Source organism: Mercenaria mercenaria, chromosome 5, assembly GCF_021730395.1.
Source record: "Mercenaria mercenaria strain notata chromosome 5, MADL_Memer_1, whole genome shotgun sequence".
NCBI lineage: Eukaryota > Metazoa > Mollusca > Bivalvia > Venerida > Veneridae > Mercenaria > Mercenaria mercenaria.
The window spans coordinates 91,622,291-91,643,707 of NC_069365.1; the positions used below are offsets into that span (position 1 = coordinate 91,622,291).

General features: G+C 33.9%; 1 protein-coding gene across 19 annotated transcripts in view; it reads left to right on the forward strand.

The window, feature by feature from the left end:
* LOC123558649 (teneurin-m-like) overlaps positions 1-21,417 on the forward strand; it is a 241,368-nt gene that overhangs the window by 67,466 nt on the left and 152,485 nt on the right. For 13 of the 19 annotated variants that reach the window (XM_053544291.1, XM_053544306.1, XM_053544307.1 and 10 more), the window contains 2 exons: positions 10,457-10,531; positions 17,337-17,387. The gene's annotated coding sequence lies outside the window, so the exon portion shown is untranslated. Of the gene's footprint in view, positions 1-3,882; positions 3,903-10,456; positions 10,532-17,128; positions 17,229-17,336; positions 17,388-21,417 lie in introns of those variants that run through there. The other 6 variants (XM_053544296.1, XM_053544297.1, XM_053544295.1 and 3 more) reach the window with 3 other exon arrangements.

A 21,417-nucleotide genomic window follows, 5' to 3' on the forward strand; every position in this document is an offset into this window, starting at 1 on the left:
GGGCCATGATGGCCCTATATCGCTCACCTGTTATCATTGCACTTGAGGATAAGAAGGTCCTCAGAAAAAATATCTAAGTCCAAAGGACAGGAACAACAAAGGGAAGAAATTTAACCAAAAAGAAAAAAAAATTCTAAAAAGGTACAGATATGTCAAAATACACCTAAAAATTGGAGGTACCATCCATGTTGTATCACAGAAAAGTGGTCTCGGTTTTTCCCTACAGCCAATAATAAAAAAGTTACTAAAAATTAGCTATTTATAGTAATGTAAAAGGGAAGTAATTAAAAAGAAAATTATTGTCCGTGAACAAAAGAAGGATCTGCCAAATAAATCTGTTGACATAATTGAAATTTCAGATCAGTATCTTCATTAGTTACAGAGATTATACCAATTTTAATTTGAAATAAAGGGAGGTAATTTGACATAAAATCAGTCCATAGTTATCTACCCTGATTGGCTCAGTCCAACTAATGACAATAATGAAATTTCAAATAAGTCCTATAAGTACTTACTGATATAAATCCATTTTGATTACAATCAGGGGAGGTGATCAGATATAAAATAACTCTTGAACCTACGATTGGATCTGATTTGTCATGGAATCCAAGATTTATTGTTGTTGAAGATATTTTGGAAGTTTGTATCAAATAAAACCATAAATGAAGCCTCTACATGGCTGCAAAAGCCAAAATAGCCAATTTTGGACCTTTAAGGGGCCATAACTCTGGAACCCATGATGGAATCTGGCCAGTTCAAGTAAGGAACCAAGATGTTGTGGTGATACAAGTTGTGTGCAAGTTTGGTTAAAATCAAATCATAAATGAAGCTGCTATTGTGCAGACAAGGTCAAAATAGCTAATTTTGGCCCTTTCAGGGGCCATAACTCTGGAACCCATTAAGGGATCTGGCTGGTTCAACAGAGGAACTGAGATCTTATGGCGACACAAGTTTTGTGCAAGTTTAATTAAATTCAAATCATAAATGAAGCTGCTATTGTGCAGACAAGTCAAAATAGCTAATTCTGGCCCTTTCAGGGGCCATAACTCTGGAACCCATAATGGAATCTCGCCAGTTCAAGAAAGGAATCAAGATCTTATAGTGATACAAGTTGTGTGTAAGTTTGATTAAAATAAAATCATAAATGAAGCTGCTATTTTGCAGACAAGGTCAAAATAGCTAATTCTGGCCCTTTCAGGGGCCATAACTCTGGAACCCATAATGGAATCTCGCCAGTTCAAGAAAGGAACCAAGATCTTATAGTGATACAAGTTGTGTGTAAGTTTGGTTAAAATAAAATCATAAATGAAGCTGCTATTTTGCAGACAAGGTCAAAATAGCTAATTCTGGCCCTTTCAGGGGCCATAACTCTGGAACCCATAATGGGATCTGGCCAGTTCAAGAAAGGAACCGAGATCTTATGGTGATACAAGTTGTGTGCAAGTTTGGTTAAAATAAAATCATAAATGAAACCATTATCGTGCAGACAAGAAATTGTTGACGGACGGACGCACGGACGGACTGACGACAGACGACGGACGAAGGGTGATCATAAAAGCTCACCTTGAGCTAAAAATTTTGACATGTTAAAATCAATGATACCAAGTAATGTCTCAAAATCAGCTTGACATGTTTGAATCTCTTTAATCGTTGCCAAATATCTAAAAAAATAAGCACACAGACCTTATAATACATTTTATTTCACTATGTTATAGACTGTATGTTTATCTATAATCATGAGAAGTTTTACATTGTAGAAAAAAAAAATTATTCGCAAAAATGTCATCAAAATTATCATTTTCCCATAGACTCCCATTATGAAAACTTGTATGGGGTCCAAATTTTTCAAGTCAATCTATAAAAAAATCAAGCATACAACAGTTACTGTTATTTTACTTGCCTTATTTTTCAAAGTAAATTCTGAAGTTTTGAAAACTCAGGGTTAAGTTAAATTATACAGTGTAGAAAAATTTTTGATTCAGACATGCAGAACTACCTTAATGGCATATAGTTCAGTGAAATTAAAGGGAGACAATTCAATTTTGTATAAATGAATACATGGAATTCCTATTCACCTGGCTATTCTGTTTGTTATAATTATGATAATGACAATTGTTTCAATATTTGATGTTTATATCTGTGGATTATCTTTTATAAAATGCAAATATCTTTCATTATATGCCTTATTAATTATTCTATCAGGCTCTGTTATCTCCTACTGAACTTTTGACCACACAGAACTGTGGAGGGGAGTACAGAAGATTTTTCATTTCCACATTGTTTATAGAGGAAAGATAAAATAATAAATTAGAAAATATCAAGACTTATCAGCGTGATTGATTACTCTGCCATGTTTTATCATCATGTAAACCATGTATTTTGACACGCCCCAAGTTTTTTCTGGGTAAATGATGTGTGTTTTATTGTAAGCAATACTCCACAGACTCATTGTCAGTGCTCTATCAATTAGTAATTAATGACCATACTGAAAACTAAATGTAAGACAGGCTTCCAATGCTGATTGAAACATGGGCAACAGTTTTTCTGTTTGATAATTGAAGCATGCTTCAAGGTAATTGGTATAAAAAGGATGTATTTTGTTGTTTAGGTACAAATAAACATAGGATTTCCTTCACGGAAAAATGTACCCAAAAAGTTTAATGTACAACTTGAACTATTTGATTGGAAACACGTTTAAATTATTTGAATTTTGCCAAAATGAAAAAAAAAAAAACAGTTGAAATTAGAAAAAAGCATTATCAAATAAAAATTTTTTATTCTATACTATTGCTCAAGAATCAGGATGTATTGATTTGTGTTGGTTCTGACCCTGCAAAGGGAATGGCAACTATTTTTGCAAAAGAATGGCAAAGATACACAATTTATAAAGCACACCAACTTAAGAGAAAGGTAAATGTTTTTCGTGGCTCTGTTATGTTATTATGCTCACATGCTGAAAAGAAGAGTAGAATTGATTCTGAGAAATAAAAAAATGGTAGACTGTTAATTATTTACAAGCATTGACCTTTGGTATATTTAAGTGACGGAAATGTTTTATATCAAGTTTATATACATCATCGTATCCATTTCAGTAAAATGTTCTTAATTTTAATGCACATTACTCAGGCTAGATGACCGGATCTGTAATTTAAAGAAAATTGGTTCTCTCACGTAATTTATCACTAAAATATAACTGTTTTTGTGTTTACCTTCGGGAAGACCAAAATATAGCATGATAGGAATTGAATGGAAGTTTTGCATGCTGTAGTATATTAACACTTTATTACATTAATTATGCATCATTTAGGCCATGTAAAATACAAACTATAATTAGATGTGAGTGTCTCCATAGTTTCCAGGTATCCTGTACTGGAAGGGTTTATTAGCATCGTTGCTGAAACAAATGCGAGTTTTGTTCCTAATACTTGTACGTACATTAAAATAGTGATTTTTTCCCCTAATAAATTTACATAGAGAGATTCTTTTACACTAAAAGCATGTCTTAAACTTCAGATATAGGTTTTACAAGTGTTTTGGAATGTGTGTAAAATCCTCAAGGATTAAATTCTTTACGTAAGCATACTCACTGACCATAGCTTACATAACATTTTACTGTCATACTGGTGAAAAGGCTACTTTTGGGTTTTTGCTGTCTTAAGAATTAAATCCTCCACAAAAGCATACTGCTGACCATAGCTTACAGTGTTATATAGAGACCGTACCATAGCTCTTCGCATACTTTGATCTTTCAAACTAAAGTGATTTTTACAAATGCACCGGTTACAATAAAAAATGTAAACAAAAGACTCTGTCTATAATCTTTGAAATGTATAAATGACACTCGATCTTAGTCATAATACTAATTGACAGTGAATGCTAATGACTCCATGTGTTGCAGAAAGGTATCTAGTTTGTAACTGTAATTTCCCATCAATTGAAATCCTCTCAAAACTGGTAAAATAGTTACTTATATTTGGACAAAGCTTACGGTCTTTTCCGTTCGACAGCTGCTAAAAGGGCAAATATAAAAGATTCAGTGTAAGTTATATTTCACTGGTACCACCAGTTAGTTAGTTCATACTCTGAACAACACGTCAGAGAAATTTGGGCAGATTTGACCGATTATGACGTTGGCAGCATTATATTATATTTTTTCTTTACACGGAAATTGCTGTTAGATAACAAAGCGAATACGCCGATAATCCGGAGTCACCGATTATTGTTCCAGTTCACGCAATGTAATCCAGGCAATTAAACTGCATAGCTATTAGCTGCTGCTGTTATAGGGAAGTGGTAGAGTGTCTGCCTTAGGTGTGAGAGGTCCTGGGTTCGAGTCCCAGTTAGAGCTTCACTATTTGCATTCTGCTACAGCATAGTTTTGCTGTTAATAGACTGTTCCAGATGTTCTATTTTTTTAGCACACAGTATCATGGATCATTATTTAGCAATCCAGATCAAAGTTAAATGTTAAATCAAATGCACCCAATTAGTAAATATTCACTATATTATGTCCCTTTGATGTTTATGCTCTCCATGTTCGAGAAGAGTTACATTTCCTTGATCACAAAATTTTCTTTAACATGAAAATATTAAATGCTCATAACTCCACACTTCTGGTTAAAATATTGTCTATATTTCTGTTTTTGAAAAATATATGGACACTTGTCTTCATTTCAAAGCTTTTTAACTTCAAACCTATGATTTGAAAAACTTAGGTACTATCTCTATGTTATACTATTGAAAAATTCAAAACAAATTTCAACTGTTGTTATGTTGCTTGGTTGAGTTCTGGATTGTATTATAAATCAAGTTAGAAATATTCTACATAAATTCTGCGAACTCTGCAAGTTGAACTGATTTATTCTGTGCATGTTCTAATGTGTTTTCTGAAGGAGTATCGACTGTCCTCTTTTACAGCTGTTAGATAATTATTTCATCAATATCCAAATATGTTTTTTCTGGAAGTTTAATATGACTTGAAAATCGTCTTATCGCCCCAGGCTCCCTGGAGTAAACTCATTCATCTATCTTGTTTAGAGAGGAAATATATTTTTTATATGTTGTATATTCAGTAGGCGCAGCGGGAATATGCAGAACTTTTGTAATTGTTAAGTCTTAGTTTTTACTTTTATATCAGAGAAACGTAATAACGTCTAATTATATGAAACTGGTGTTTTAATGGTGGTCTCACTAGGTCAAATCAAAGAAAAACTTTGTGTATGCGATAGAGGCTATATTTTTCAATTGATCTTCCTGAAATTAAGTCAGAATGATTGCCTTGATGAAATCTAGGTCAAATTTGAATATGGGTTATCTTGGGTCAAAAAATAGGTCACTAGGTCAAATCAAAGAAAAACCTTGTGTATGCTATAGAGGCTATATTTTTCAATTGATCTTCATGAAATTTGGTCAGAATGATTGCCTTGATAAAATCTACGTTAAGTTAGATTATGGGTCATCTTGGGTCAAAAAGTAGGTCACTAGGTCAAATCAAAGAAAACCCTTCTGTATGCAATAGAGGCTGTATTTTTCAATTGATCTTCATGAAAATTGGTCAGAATGATAGCCTTGATGAAATCTAGATCAAGTTCGAATATGGGTCATCTGGGTCGAAAAGTAGGTCACTAGGTTAAATCTGTGTATGCAATAGAGGCTAAATTTTTTCAACTGATCTTCATGAAATTTTGTCAGAATGATATCCTTGATGAAATCTAGGTCAGGTTCGAGTATGGGTCATTTGAGTTTAAAAACTAGGTCAAATCAAGGAAAAACCTTGTGTATGCAATAGGGGCTGCATTTTACACTGGATTTTCATAAAATCTGGTCAGAATGGTTGTCTTGATGAAATCTAGGTCAAATTCATATATGGGTAGTTTGGGGTCAAAAACTAGGTCAAATCAAAGAAAAACTTTGTGTATGCGATAGAGGCTGTATTTTTCAATTGATCTTCATGAAACTCGGTCAGAATGATAGCCTTGATGAAATCTAGATCAAGTTCGAATATGGGTCATCTGGGGTCAAAAACTAGGTCACTTCACTAGGTCAAATCAAAGAAAATACTTATTTATACTCAAAATTTTTGCTACAATTTTAATGATAATTGGTCAGAATATTTTTTTCCATGAAATCACTATGTCAAACATGTTTACACTGTTATGGTGTGTTTCTCAGGTGAGCGACCTAGGGCTATCTTGGGCCTCTTGTTTAAACTTTTGCGGCATTATTTTTGGGTTTTGAAGGTCATGTGGCAACTTTCCATCTTTTGATGGTTGATGAAGGCCTAGAGTGCTTCTCCAGGCATTTTTTCAGGTTCATGCAGGTATCTAGGCAGAACTAGTAAGCTTCAGTAAGCCAGCAGGTTGGCCTCCTCACATGAAAGAATCCTACACCCCAAGCCAGATTTCAGACCTACGGCAGTGAGAGGCAAGTGATTCGGAGTAAGTGACCTTTGCCGCTCTAAGCCATGGAGGCCACACACAACTTGTTGAAAATGGAGTTTAATAAATGTACTGCATTTTGTATAGATATTAAAAAATATAAGTAAAACAATATCAAAATATAAAGTGAGTGTTATTTGATTTTTTACAGAAAAATCATTATGTTTATGATGGCACTAGAAAACAATAGGCAGCAATTATAAATGATTGAACGCTTATGCCACATGCAATGTCACATGCGAGACAGTCTGTTGCTTATAACACATAATTGTTTATGACATTTGTTTCCACGGAAACTAGTCATTGTTTCTGATCTCAGTTAATTTCTGCAAATGCAGTAGAAAATAATCCTTCATTCGGGAATATTTCTCACTATTGTTTGTCATAACTGCAGTGAAAAAGGAGTATTGCACATTCTGTGCATTTTCAAGGAAGTGTGGACTTTGATATTATTGCAACAGACCGCTCAAGACAACAGGAAAGATGTCTGAACAAATTAAGAGTCTACAATAATTGTGTATATGTGATATAGCAAATAAGGTAAATAGCAGAATAAGCACCATAATGCAGGGTTCAAGACTTTTTATTAGCTTGACTTTTTCAAAGAAAAAGTAGATGTACTGCACCCACCCGGGCGCCGGCCTTGCCGTTGGTTAAAGTTTTTTATCAAGTCAGATATCTCTTTTACTGTCAAAGCTATTGACTTGAAACTTGAAAAGTTATTTACTATCAAAGAGTACACCAGGAAAAACAATCCCCATAACTCTGATTTGAATTTTGACTAGAGTCATGCCCCTTTTTAACTTAGAATTTTTTTGTTAAAGTTTTTACTGGCAAAGCTCTAATTCAGAGTCAGGCACTGAGAAAAGTCGATCGTGCTGTCTTACAGACAGCCTCTTGTTAAAATGTGAAGGCACCTTCATGAAAAAATTATTTCTTAAGACATAGAATGTTGTCTTCATATTGAAACTGGTTAAAGGGCACTTCTGCTATATGTAATTTCTTAAGTAATTCCAGGCCAAACAATGATACTGAAGTCACTATATACGGGAGATGAACGTCTCCTCTCAGACTATCTTTATTTATTTTGTATGTTTAAAAATTCCATTAACTGAAAATTTGTTTAAATTTTAATGTCTGGAGATACGTAAAATAAATGTAACACGAATACTTAGTCGCGGAAATAATAGAATGAGTGATTTAGTTATAACATGCGGTTCTCTTAAATTCTTTCTTTGTCTCTATGGAAATTAATCTGCATTGTTGTTAAAATTTACCCTCGGGAATAATAAATTTCACTTCCCTGGAGGTTTCAGTCTTGTCCAATATTTCTACTGTCTTTCTTTTATAAATTACTTATTCTAAAGAAATTGGATCTAAAAGTAAGTTGGAAATTTCTGCTGTAACTTTACAAGAGCAAACTTGATTAATCCCTTTTCTAGTCTCGCAAGGTTAGAAAAAATCTCCATAATGCCCAGACGATATGAATCTTCATAAGAAACGATGGAATCATTCAGTTACGAAAGAGCGATTTATTCAATCAACGTAGGTATGTTTACACAGCTTCAGTCTGTCTTCTTTCATCCGTAATGAATATCTGTCTATATCTGTTGATACGACTGAAAGGAACGATTCCGAGAGTTTAGTCTGAAGAAGGGTTTTCTTCCGGAATTAGATGACTACATGGTTTAATGGGCTTTACATTGTTTGTTTAAGCATATTTGCACACTTAATGGTAATGCTACTGTGGCGCCGCAAAAAGTAGAAAGCTATTACTATTAATTTTACTTACGTATAGAAGAAAATCGTAATGTTTACATTTTTGTTCCCAACAAGAAAACTACAAATCATGGAAACAATTACGCTAATTTAGTCATTACATAAATGCCAAGAGGACTAAAGGCATCTCAAAAACATGAATGATTGTCAGCGTAGACAGTTTGTACATAAATAGTTCTCACTCTGCAAGATGTATATTATTTATAAGTTCTTTAGCGACAAAATAGCTGGCTGACTATAGCCGGATAGCCCTAACAGGATTGCGGACCAACTTGAAGGCATATTGTTATCCCTCACAGTAGCTTTTAGATGTTTATAGCTATACCATTGTAGCCAAATAGAGTTTCACATAGTTTTATTTCAAGAACTGCCAATTTTTAATGTATTTTATTTACAATGAAATATATGATTTTGGATTTTTTTCTTATATCAGTATATCAGAAGGTTTAATTTCCTTGGTGTAATTTCCTTGGTGTATCAGATATGAAGATTGTTTGGAAGATGACAACTGAAGCCTCCATCGCAGCATCCACATTTCAGTATTCAGAATTATGTCGGTTGTTATAATGACATTTTGGAGTGAAAAATAAAATAGGTAATAAAGCAATATCTTTGACTCGGCACCACTCAAGTAGAGGGAAACTATAATAATGATATTCAAATAGTCGCAGCTTCTTGCCCTCCCATGAATTTCAGTGGAAATCAGTGGAAACCAAATTGTTTTTAGTTTGTCTGAATTGTCAGATGTTAATAAGATCATTAAAAATAAAATCGGGGGGAAAAAACATGAGAAAAGGATCAAGTTGTCTTGAACATGCGCAGAACTAGAGTTATCTCTCCTGATATTTACCCAACTGTTGCTTATGGTGTAAGAATGTGACTCATAAAACAAGATGTTTAATGGGACTGAAACAAGGACTTAAATTGTCAAACGGATTATTTTCATTTGGCGATAGTGTTACTCTCGAAGCTTTTACATCATTCTTCTCATATTGTTCTTCTAAAATCCCAAGATGCTGTCTGTCGTTTTATTTCAAGCTGACACAAATCCTTTCATTTCGTATTTCTCAGGGAAAAAATCAGAATCTCTGAATCCAAAATAAAATGAAATTGACGTTGTCGGGTTCCAATATGTGTAAGAAAACTTGCTATGTAATTGATTATGTTGTAAGCAATAATGTTCGACTTGATTGAAACCTCCCTGAGTCATTGTTTTAATTTTGTGAGATAAACGTAAAGTGAGAGAAATGTCTTGTTCTGCGATAATGAAATAATCTGTCAACGTGTCACACGAGTGGCTACTTGTTGTCTTTTCTGGCAATCCCGCGTATTAACATGGCTTTGCAATTTCTGTCTGTATTTCTTGGGGAAGGTCGACTGCTGTGACTGACAAGCAGGCGATCTTTATATAGATTTATATATTTACCTAAAGAGGATTTGGGAGTTTCTTTCCATTCATTTCCCACATCGCCTTGAATTTAAAGATGAGAAAATTGGTTCAAGCCAAGAACTAATGCATAGCATATATTGCAAGTTTAAATTCTTTTCTACACTTTTCTCAGTATGAAAATTTTAGACTGTCAACATCTTCCTATACTTTTTGAGAGATTTTTATCATTTTCTGAAAAATGATGCCAGATTTTTATATTGAATAATAGAAGAAATCTTGGTAGATATGCATATAGATTTGAGCACGTTTTGTGAATTTGCAAGATTTAGTCCCAGTGTGGTTTATACCTATAGAAATGCATAAAAATTAGCCCCAGTGTGGTTTATACCCATAGAAATGCATAAAAATTAGTCCCAGTGAGGTTTATACCCATATGAATGCATAAAAAATTTCGCTTCCAATGCTTATACGTAAGCTTGTTACAGAAATGATTTGCTCTCAATGAGTATCCGATGAGAAAATCAAAAATAAATATCAGAATACATATAAATAGAACAGCCAAAAAGCTGGCTTGTAATTCACCTTCCAATAATAGTGCAACGTTAAACCCAATAAACATTTTAAAAAGTTAAAAGTCGATTGTGTCTATTCAGTTTTAGTTAAAATTTAATGTTCTCTTTGAAATTTGGTGTAAATTTTTGAAAGAATTTTTTTAGCAATACTGTTTTATTCATGTTCTTTCAGTCAGATTTCGGATGTAATCTAGCGGAAAGGGCAATTCTTGATATAATAATGTTACATGAATGTTGTTCATACATAAATAAACACTTTTTCCTTTTATACAAAATAGGTATTGAAAAAAAAAGAAGAAAAAAGGGAAAGTGAGAGGGTTGCTTATTGCAGCAATGTACATACATGAACAGTGGTAAGGACTTTAACAGAAGTTATAAAAACATCACCAGATGCTCAAATTTGACTTGAATGGTTTTAAAGCTTAACAGAAATCAATAGAAACTAAAACTGGAAATTTTCCTTTCTTTCACAAGTCATTGACATGCTTAAAATTTGATTTTAAATGTTGGCGGAATTAAAAGTCTGTTTTAATGATTTAATTACCATTGATTATTCAATGAAAACCTTGGTGAAAACTTAACAAATATCTGCAGAGAAGATATAAAATTGACCCAAAGACCACAAAGTCATTGGAAAGCATCAATGTGGAACCTTTTATTGACTATAAGCAAAGATTCAGGGGTATATTATTACACATTAAAGTCACTCTACTTGAAACTATCATGAATAATTAATTCTTTTCCAATAGGGAGACTTCCTTATTTAGTTCTAATTGAAGTGTAGAGTTAAGTCTGCGTACTTTAGCAGCGGTGAAACATCATTACAAGTGTAATGAAATAAGTGGATTAGTGCCTTCATGGATTTATCTATAGTTGATAAAGTTTGATATTGTACTATTTTAGTATTTATGAAATTCTTCTTCGAATTGAATTATTTTTAGCGCGAAGCGTGATACTGGATGACTTTATGGAGTAAGTTCGTTAATCGTCATACTTTTTATTAGTGTTGGGGGTTGCATGAATTCATTCATTAGTACACAATAGTGTCAGTAGAATGTTTTTTTGTGAGCATATGATAAATGAGGGAGGGACCAAACATTAGGCCAATAAATGAATATCAGATCAGAGGGGATCGGTCATTAATGCACTTGATGTTTTTTGAGCAGTTGACTGATCCCTGAGGCATAGAATACTCTTCCGTTGGTCACTGGAGATATTGTTCTTTGAACTTGTGGATAAAAGTGCTTAATGAAATTAGATTGCATGTCCAGTTTGAAGTGTCACAGAAAAGTAATTTTTGGTGCGAAATATGCATTACCGGTGGAGCAATGGTCGTGGGAATGTAGCAAATTTCCCGAGTTTAACTCATAAGATTGCATTAGTCACAGTGAATAAATTGAGTTTCCCACTTTACAGATTTTTATAATGGGATTGTTTTCTGCTTTGTTGCAAATGGCCGGAATTTTCTAAATGACCTCAAGGTTGTCTTTTTATGATTTGCAGAAACAGTCACTTTTGCGTCAAAAAGCGTCTAAAATGCTTTTTTCTATGGGGCATGATTACCCTTTAAATTCTTTCAATACTTCAGTTCTTTATTGTCAAAAAAGGACATGACATGTATGACATAGATCAACTGTGTGAGAGATGTTATCATTTTGTTTACATCCTTATCCATAGGGACAAATTGATTGCCGAGTTCTTCTTTAGCCTTTTGTTTTTCCCTAATATTTATAAATTAAATAAATTGTTGCCTTGGTGCAGGACTATTATATTTACTTCTTTTATCTATAAATAGATACAGTGGTTCAGCACTAAGGTGAGGAAATATGTATTATCAGTTGCAGACAGTTTGCAGTTCGATTACAAAGATAAAGGGAGATAAACGGCAGCATGGGTGATCTTAATCCTGTCTTTACATTGTCAAAAATTAGATAAGGGGCTTAATTTAGGGGCCTACAAAACAAGGAAGCATTGTTTAGGGGCAGAGTATTCATCTGTCAGGTGCATAGTTCACAAATATTCAGAATATTTTGGATTTCTTTCCAAGGTGATTTATTTTTAGGGAATTAACCCACATGTAGATTTACTTTGCTTTGCACAATGTTTGGAATAAGCAGTTATGGTAAGCTTTTTATAATAAAAAGCTCATTTAAGCATGCATTCGGAATACTTTTATAACCTCATGATTTACTAAAATTTTGAAACCATCCAAGAAATTTTGATTTATTTGTTCTGGTTGCACTTAAACAAAAACCTTCTAAAATTAAGTGGATGATTTATGATCTAAAGGAAAGTGTAACTTCTGTTTAAAAAAAGGCGACATATTGTTTCTAATTTTTTAACTTCTGTCTTCTGCAGCACTTATGTTTTCATTCATGAATCTGTTCATTTTAAAGACAGATTATATCTCTTATAGAAACACATAAGAATTAGTTGAAAAGCATTTTTAACAGGATTCTGGAGGTAAACTGCCTTTAATAATTATAAAGCTTTATATTCAAAGACTGTTAAGTACAATATTCCTCCGTAGTGTAATGGCATACATGTCATACGTCCCGGATTGTCCGGGATTGTCCCGGAAATCACATACTCGTCCCGGTGTCCCGGACAGTGTTGAAATGTCCCGGAAAATTAAAAATACAGAAAAACAAAAATAACCCCCCAAAAAACTAGTTTTTTTGGCCTATCAGTTGTTGAATTTTACATGAATAAAACAAAATAAACAGTCACCGGTGTCACATTGTTTATTCCTAATTATCCGATAATCAGTTTCATGCCCTCGAGCGGGAGACATGTTGATTAATTAAGCTAGCTCCGATCACCACTCATATTGCGCACTGCGATCTTTTGATGACCCAGATTAATTTACAGTCAGCTATTTTGATGACCCTGATTATGAATTGACAAATTTATGCAATCAGTAACAGTTTTATGATAATTTAATATTAGGAACAATAGCGGAAAATCTTGTTGTTGTTAGCACGTAGGCGGTGAAGCTACATGTAGCCTTGATTGGAAGAAATGGCTGATAACGGTCAATTAAACGATAATTATTTTAAAAGGTTGTAATCTTTCAAAATGTAGATTGATTGTCACACATATTCTAAATTAAACTTTTGACTATTGAATGCCTTTGCCGGCCGGTCCTTGAAAATTGAAATATTTTATATTAATTTTATCTACAAGATTTATTTCATTCCTTTGAGGATTCCATTTTATTAATGATTAGGTAAACTTTTAAGCTTTAAAAAGATACCAAATAAGCTGGATTCTAAATCACGATGACCAGATTAATTCTTCGTATATAGCAAGTCTCCCAATTCAGTTCACCTCGGGAACGCAACCAATTCACGTGCCAAACTATATACGTAAATTACCCTATTTATCTCCCTTAGAAAGCTAGACGACATTTGCTACAAATTATTCCTAAGTGAGGGAACAATGTTTATCTCCGGAAACGGCTGTAATTTTATGATATTTATGCATGAAACAGACGAATAGTAATGTCACAGTGTATGTCCCGGACAAAGGGTAAAAATCCCAGAAATTTTAACTCAGAATCCCGGAAAGGTCCGGAAAAATTATGGCATGTATGGTAATGGTCAAGAATGCAGAAAAATTTGTATGGCCACGAAGCCTGGATTTGATTCCAGACTCAGGCATGTTTTCTTTCTCTTGATTTGGCTTTTTTTAAGACAGTTTAGAAACAAAAATCATGTTCTAATGTTTATAATAAATGACCCAACTTTAGTTAAAGAAAGATCATTTTAGCCAAAGTCTGGAGGTCAGTGTCTTTAAAGAATACAGCAGAAAAGGTCTGTCGAATATTGAAAGGAACTTGCTTTTATGACAGTGCATTATCGGTCAATATAATGATCAGATCCTGGCGCACGCCCGATCTAAAATTGTTCTTCTAGAAAATATACAATACTTTTCTCCAAATTTCAAGACTTGTTTTCATATGACTGGATGAAATGTGATGTTTAATATATCTTATCTATCTGCTGGTATTGTCAAACCATTTTCAGGGATCTAGAATTTTGAGAATTTATAAAAAATAATATTCTTCCCCATGTGTGATGTATAATCTATACTGGATGAAACAGAGATTCTCAAGAAATTTTACAAAAAGCATGTCTAAGACTCGCCCTTACGTGATTGATGAGAAAAAGCAATAATCGTTCATCTTCCACTGGTACATGTACAATATTAAATAAACATGATGATTGACCCTTACTGGCTTCATATGTTAACATGCTGTCAAACTTTGATCTGCTATACATGTATCTAGGGAATGTCTCCTGAATTAATTTAATAACATGCATTGATTGAGAAAAGAAGGCACTCTGTGATTAACTATCATATAAATTTTCCAAGGAATAAATTCTGTTACAAACTCAGATGTAGTATGAATGAATTCATGCAGGCTTTTGGCAAGACAAGACAATACAATTATTTCGTAATTTGTATGATTGTAAGGGGGTGGGGGGGGGGGGGGTTGTGGGGGGAGTGGGTGTGGGGAATATAGCTTTGCCCTATCTGTACATCTAAAAATGTACTAATTTGTTATTAATCGTTTTCTGTATCATATTTCTAGAAAGTCCTGACATTTTTTTTTAGAAAAAGGAGCATTGTTTATAAAATGAAGAAAAAACAGCTTACAAAAAGTTAATGTTTTTTGTTGTATTTCTTGCAATTATACTAAATATGTTGAAAGTTTGTGTAAACATGTCACATGTTTATGGATGTTCTCCACAACCATAAGCTTGGATGTCAGCAGAATGTAAACGGTAGATAAAAGATTTATTGTTTCCATGCTGATTTCACAGAATTTGTTGAATTTCCAAGCCATATGGTGTTTCTCAAATTTAACAATTTCTACAAAACAAATAGTCAAAGAATTTGCCAATTAAATTGTGGAAGTTACAAGTTACTGTAATTCAAGACATTGAAAACATTGTGATTCTTGTTGCGAAGAGCTTGTAGAATCGCTGGTGATAAAATTTATTCCGGTTGGCGCTAGCTTTATGCTTTCTCGTTTATTGTTGTTGATTAAATTTATGTAAATTTGTAAAGTAAAAGCTTAAATAGTTGTCACGTTATAAAACCGATCTGACATTCACTCTCAAATGGTCATAAAACTGGTACAGAAATAGGAAAGTAAGTTTTGTCAAGAAAACATGATTCTCAAGTTGGTTTTCTGTAATCTTTGACTTGCTGGAGATTGAAGGTTCCGCAATGACCTCATTCCCATTTCTGCTTTTTGATTCGCTTGCTGAAGACTACAGTGGTTCCTGTTTCTGCTTTCATTCTTTTACTTGCTGGACAGTCAAGGTTCCACCCAGGCCTGGTTCTGCAATTTTCAGTTTGCTTTGTGATACCCTCAGATAAGAAGTACTGTCTATATATGGGGGCTACATTGGAGTCAGGCATGTCCACTATTCTATCAGTTGGTCCATTCATCCGTACATATTTGTGTCCACTCGTTATTGCCCTAATCCCTGGGAAGTCATTTTTGAAACAAACACTAGTTGTTAACCTCAGCAAGATGACATGCATAGCGCAAAGCCCTTGTCGGTTGGTCCAAGGTCAAGGTCAAACTTGGACGTCAAACATTAGGTAGTGTAACTTTGTGTCCGCTACATATCTTCTCAACAGCTTGGAAGATTTTCACAAAACAAGCATCAGATATTAAACTTATCAAGATGCCATGCAGAGCTCACAACCAAGGTCACCAGGTCCAAGGTCAAGGTCACACTTAAAGGTCATGTATCAAATATCTCAAATTTGTTTCAGCTCCATATCTTCTTAACTGCTGGAAGGATTTTCATACAAACTAGTATCATTTTACCATATCAAGGCAACATGCAGAGTGCATGATGCAGGTCATTAGATTCAAGGTTAAGGTCAAATCTGAAAGTCAAAGGTCATGATCACAACATTGTACTTTCCCTGTAGAAAGGTGGTGTCTGTTAGTAATAGCTCAAGTTCTAAATGGCTCGTTGGAGGGTGATTGTTACACTTGGGCCTGATTGCAGTTTTGGTTGGCCCCTGCACCTGCTTTCGAAATAATGCCTGGAGGAGCATGTTGTGTCTTGAAATCATTAAAACATAACATGTAATGGTATGACTCAAAAGTCAACAAACTAAAAAAGAAACAAATACTAATTTCTATATTCACCTCTGGTGGAATCTGAGGTGCAAAACATGACTGCAATTCATACAGATGACGTCAAGAAAATTTTGCACACAGAAAAGTATATATCCAGTAATAATAATTGTGAAACCTCTTGAAAAAAGCTTGTTTTGTAGCATTTTATGAAGTAAGATTAAATGAGTACTCTTCATGCGGAGTCATAAAAGTACATGCTTTTTATATACTTTTCATGACCCCGTCTTGAAGACGACAGAAAAAGTACAATTCCAAGACAACTTTGACATAATTATGTCAAGCAGTTGGAGGAAATAAAATATGTTTAGATTAATTAGATTTTGATGAGCTCTTTACAAATGTAACACAACTATAGATATATAAATTATTTTTTGTGGGGTGTGGGGGAGGCAAACTCAGTTTTTGTCAAGTGGTAACAAAGCAGCTTTTAAGCTTACCTGCTCTGGATAAGCTGTTATAATGGTGCCCTTGGTGTGTTGAATAATTTTTAAACCAAATAATCAACCAAAAGACAAAAGGAGACATGTTCATCTCTGTATCCAGGGTTGGTTTTCATGTGTTTTTCCCCAAACATTTATGTTAGGTGTTGCGGTGAGCAATACAGGACCACAACCACCTCTTGGTTTAATGACCCAAATAAAAATTAAGCTATAATCTAGCTTCTGTCTTCTGATTGGCTGACAGATTTCATTCTCCAGCAAAAAGTTGGTATAGGCAGTCTGTGATCCAGATGCTTGCATTTCATTATCTTTGCACTGTTTATAGGAAAACAATAAAAATATAATTATGTTAATTAAAAATATGGGATATTTATACATGTGACATAATTAAAAATGTCTTACTGGCTATAATTAATGTGAATAATACAGTTTTACAGGGTAAGTGTTTTGTGCAGCTTCTGTCATCCTGGTATTTAATTTGCTGATGCAATATAGATAATTCATTATGGATAATAAATATATAACCTGTTTGTATTTTCTTTTCAGAGATTGGATTTATAGACAAATATTTTGCTGTCACTGCTTTCAAAATAAGGGGTAAGTTTGTTTTGTTTTTGCTCAATATGTGGGGCCTCCGTGGCCGAGTGGTTAAGGTCGCTGACTTAAATCACTTGCCCCTCATCGATGTGGGTTCGAGCCTCACTCGGGGCGTTGAATTCTTCATGTGAGGAAGCCATCCAGCTGGCTTATGGAAGGTCGGTGGTTCTACCCAGGTTCCCGCTCGTGATGAAATATTGCACAGAGGGGCACCTGGGGTCTTCCTCCACAATTAAAGCTGAAAAGTCGCCATATGACCTAACATGTGTCGGTGTGACGTTAAATCCAAAAAAAAAAAAGAAAAAAGGAATTTGCTCAATATGTAGAGCCCAGTGAAAAAGTGTTAGAACTGTAAATGCTCAATACTGAATTGGAACGGTTGAGGTATATTGTCTAATATAATGCATTCTCAACAGTCTTGATGCATGTGGGGAAGTTGTAAGCTTCTTGATATTGGTATAACTGCAATACTGTCGAAAAATAGCTAAAACCGAGCAAATATAATGCATTCTCAACTATAAATCAGTATAAAATGTACTAAACCTCTAAAAACTTTTCTTATATTGTTTTCTGCAGGTTTATAACTTGAACATTTGTTATAATAGCATTGTTTTAAGAGGTAAGAAAAGATCCCTCCCTAGCACCATATGTTTTGCATCTCTGTACAGAATTGCTAATGGTGCAGAGTTGTCGGTAAAGGCATGTTCTAATCTCTGGCCTGGCCTGGCCCGGCCTGGCCTGGCCTGGCCTGGCCCGATGAGCCCAATTTCCGACTGAGCCGGGCCAGGCCAGGCCAGGCCAGGCCATAGATTTCAATTTCGTGAAAGTGATTTCTTTAAAATCTGACTTTTGGAATAAGTTTGGATATTTCAGACATTATATAAATACATTTTGAACTCCCACTCTGTAAAATTATACACCTGGGAATAAGCCTGTAGCTAACATAACTATTATGTCTAATTTAAAGGTGATGCCTGATTAATTGTTATGACTATTATCAGGGGACCTCCACCTCAATTGACCCTTGACTGGTGGTTTGGTTTTCCCCAAATTGAATAACCTAACTAATTTTATTATTTTGTCTATTGAGGGTCCGAAATTATTGAACTAGCACTCAAGAATATATTTTGTATGCTTCCGTAAAAAAAAAAATTGTGCCCAAACATAAATAAAAATATAAATATTGAAAACCAAATAAAATATAAACATTTCTTTACTGCCAGGTCGTACATGCAGATAAAGCTGTGCTGACAAAACGTTCAGCTACCAATCTCGGGACTGTAAGTTCGAAACACCTGTTTGACCATTTTCATTATCATTTTTTTAAAATTTCCTCTGTAAACTTAGAATGCAGGAAAATTATCACTTACCGTGATTTATTGTTCATTTATTGAAAGAAATACACAAGTATTTGACATTCTTCTACATACAAGTTATTACCATAAAATGTTGTAAGAATAAAACCAGTATCAATAAAATGACATTATATTGATTTAGTGAAAACAATCTGAATTGAAATCGAACCCACGGTAACATGTGTGAAAGTCGGAGAACTTACCACTACGCCTCTGTGCCATTGGTAAACTTTGCATATTATTTTGGTCAATTTAGATATTTTCAGGTTACAAATATGATGTAAAATAAAGAGAGGCACCTGTCAATACTAACGGACAACAACTTTCAATTTCTAAAATAATGCTACCTCCGTTCTAGAACCTGGGATAGTATGGTGTGGGGAAGCGATATATAAATTTTGTAGTTTAGGTTATACACATACTGAATATTTTTGTAAGATTGTTTTTATATTGATCTAAGTATGTGGAAAAAAATCATACAAAGTCTTGTGAAACAGGCTCAAGAGCATCTTTTAGCATGAAATATATCACTTAGAAATAACATAAACACAATGCACCATTATTTTTTTGTGCAAGAAAAATATCAATAATCTAAAATGCCAACACCCTGACAATGAGTTAGAGGTCCCACAGTTAATGAATATTATTTTCATTACTCTTCCATAAATTGAACATCAGCTTAACTAAACCAAACACATTAAAAGTTCAACTGAACAGTTAGAAGGTCAGCTAAGGATAGTAGGGACACAACCTGTAATTACAATTCCCAAAGAGATGTGTTCTCAGTGCATGTAAATATTCAGTTATATTGCAGCAGGTAAACTTATCAATGAAATAAGCCATTAGTTTTAAAACCAAGTGTTAAAGTTGACTTTAAATAATTTGATTACAGAAAAAATGGGTAGTTATCATTTAGTTACACCATTTTCTTCAGTGCAAATCTGTATTTCAAATAAGATGAATGACGGCTAATTAATGATTCTCCAGAGGACTGGTTGACATGCAGCAAGTAAACAATGCAGGTTAATACTGCCTGCTATTGTAATTGTATATTTAGATTTTATGCCATTCATTTCTCTATGTATAATAAAATCTGGCCTGGCCTGGCCTGGCCTGGCCTGGCCTGGCCCGGCCCAGTCGAAAATAGAGCTCATCGGGCCAGGCCAGGCCAGGCCAGGCCGGGCCAGGCCAGGCCAGAGATTAGAACATGCCGTCGGTAAACTGATCTTTAGGGGCCCTCATTACAATCAACTGAAGACTGCGTAAAACAGGTGCAGGCTTCCTTTATTTCTTAAGGATTGACTTTTTTTTGGTTGAGAAGAAAACAACACTGGCATACATTTTTTTTACTTCATTTAGTGAATGCTGAAATATGTGTTACATTTTTTTTTGCAGTTTTTGTTTTTTCAAGGAGAAACACAGATCTTGCGCTGGATTTTTTTTTTTACTTCTGTATATTGAAATTCATGTGGCAACTTACTTTTATACCTTGGTAAATACCGTAATCAGTTGTAAGAGTTTTGTTGTGACTGAGTTGAAAACAGTGTTTTGGAGATAAAAACATACTTTTCTGTTTGTGCCAATTTAAATATCAGCAATTTGTTTTTCTGAAATGTGAACTGCAGAAGTGCAGAAGATAAGGTATTTGTTTGGAATTATTCATGGAACAGTTTTTCAGGTAAGAAAATGGTGCTGCTTGATTTATTACAAGGCTAAATTGGTCTTTTTTCAATAGCAAAATCCAAACAGGAAAAACAATAATTGACCATGTCATCTTGATAAATGTAGAATTTAGTGATGAATTCAAAATCCATAAAAGCATTATATTGAACATGCACAGGGATTCTTCTGCAATGTCCATTTTGTTTCATATAATTAATTGCTGAAATAGTTGGCTATTTATCATTTCACCACCTTTGATAGAAGACATATGAATTACTGGAACTATCAGAAAACAAGTAAATTACACAGATGTACAAGTGCTTGTTTATGAAAGATGGAAGACATTTTCCTTTCATCACAACTTTGCTTCCATTAATTGAGTTTTTTTTTTCATTCAGTCTCTGCAAATATTTTTCTTGGCAAAAGTTTTTCCAAAAATTAATGGAAGTTTTATTCACTGACAGGAAGTGAGGGTATTTAACCCATAATGCATCACTGATGTTTTAAAACAAGTTTAAGGAGATGGTAAATAAATGGAAAATGGATTCCATTGATTAATGATTAGATTAATTTTGAATGAGTAAAGGTTTTGTATGTTCAGGCAAATGGATTTATTACTGGGCATTTCTGATCAATAGGTCTCCAGAAATTTTTTTTAGAGTAGGGTTTTTGAGGAAACAGCACTTTGAAATGAAAAATACGCAAAAAAAGCCTGATACTTTTGCATTTGATAATAAAAAATTGACATATATAGATCAAGATTAAATATTGATATAATTTTATATAACTCAGTCAAACAAGGTAATACAATATATTACCATTTATTTATACATTTATTTTTTTCAAAAAGTTCGAAATTACACATAATAATTATTACGATGAATTAACACTAGGTTGGACTTGGTTGGCTGGTTTGAGCTTTGATGGCTCGAGCACCAAAGCTCACATGAGCAATTCTTGTACTCCCTTGTTGTTCCTATAATGTTTGAATCATTTGAAAGCCTGGATTACTT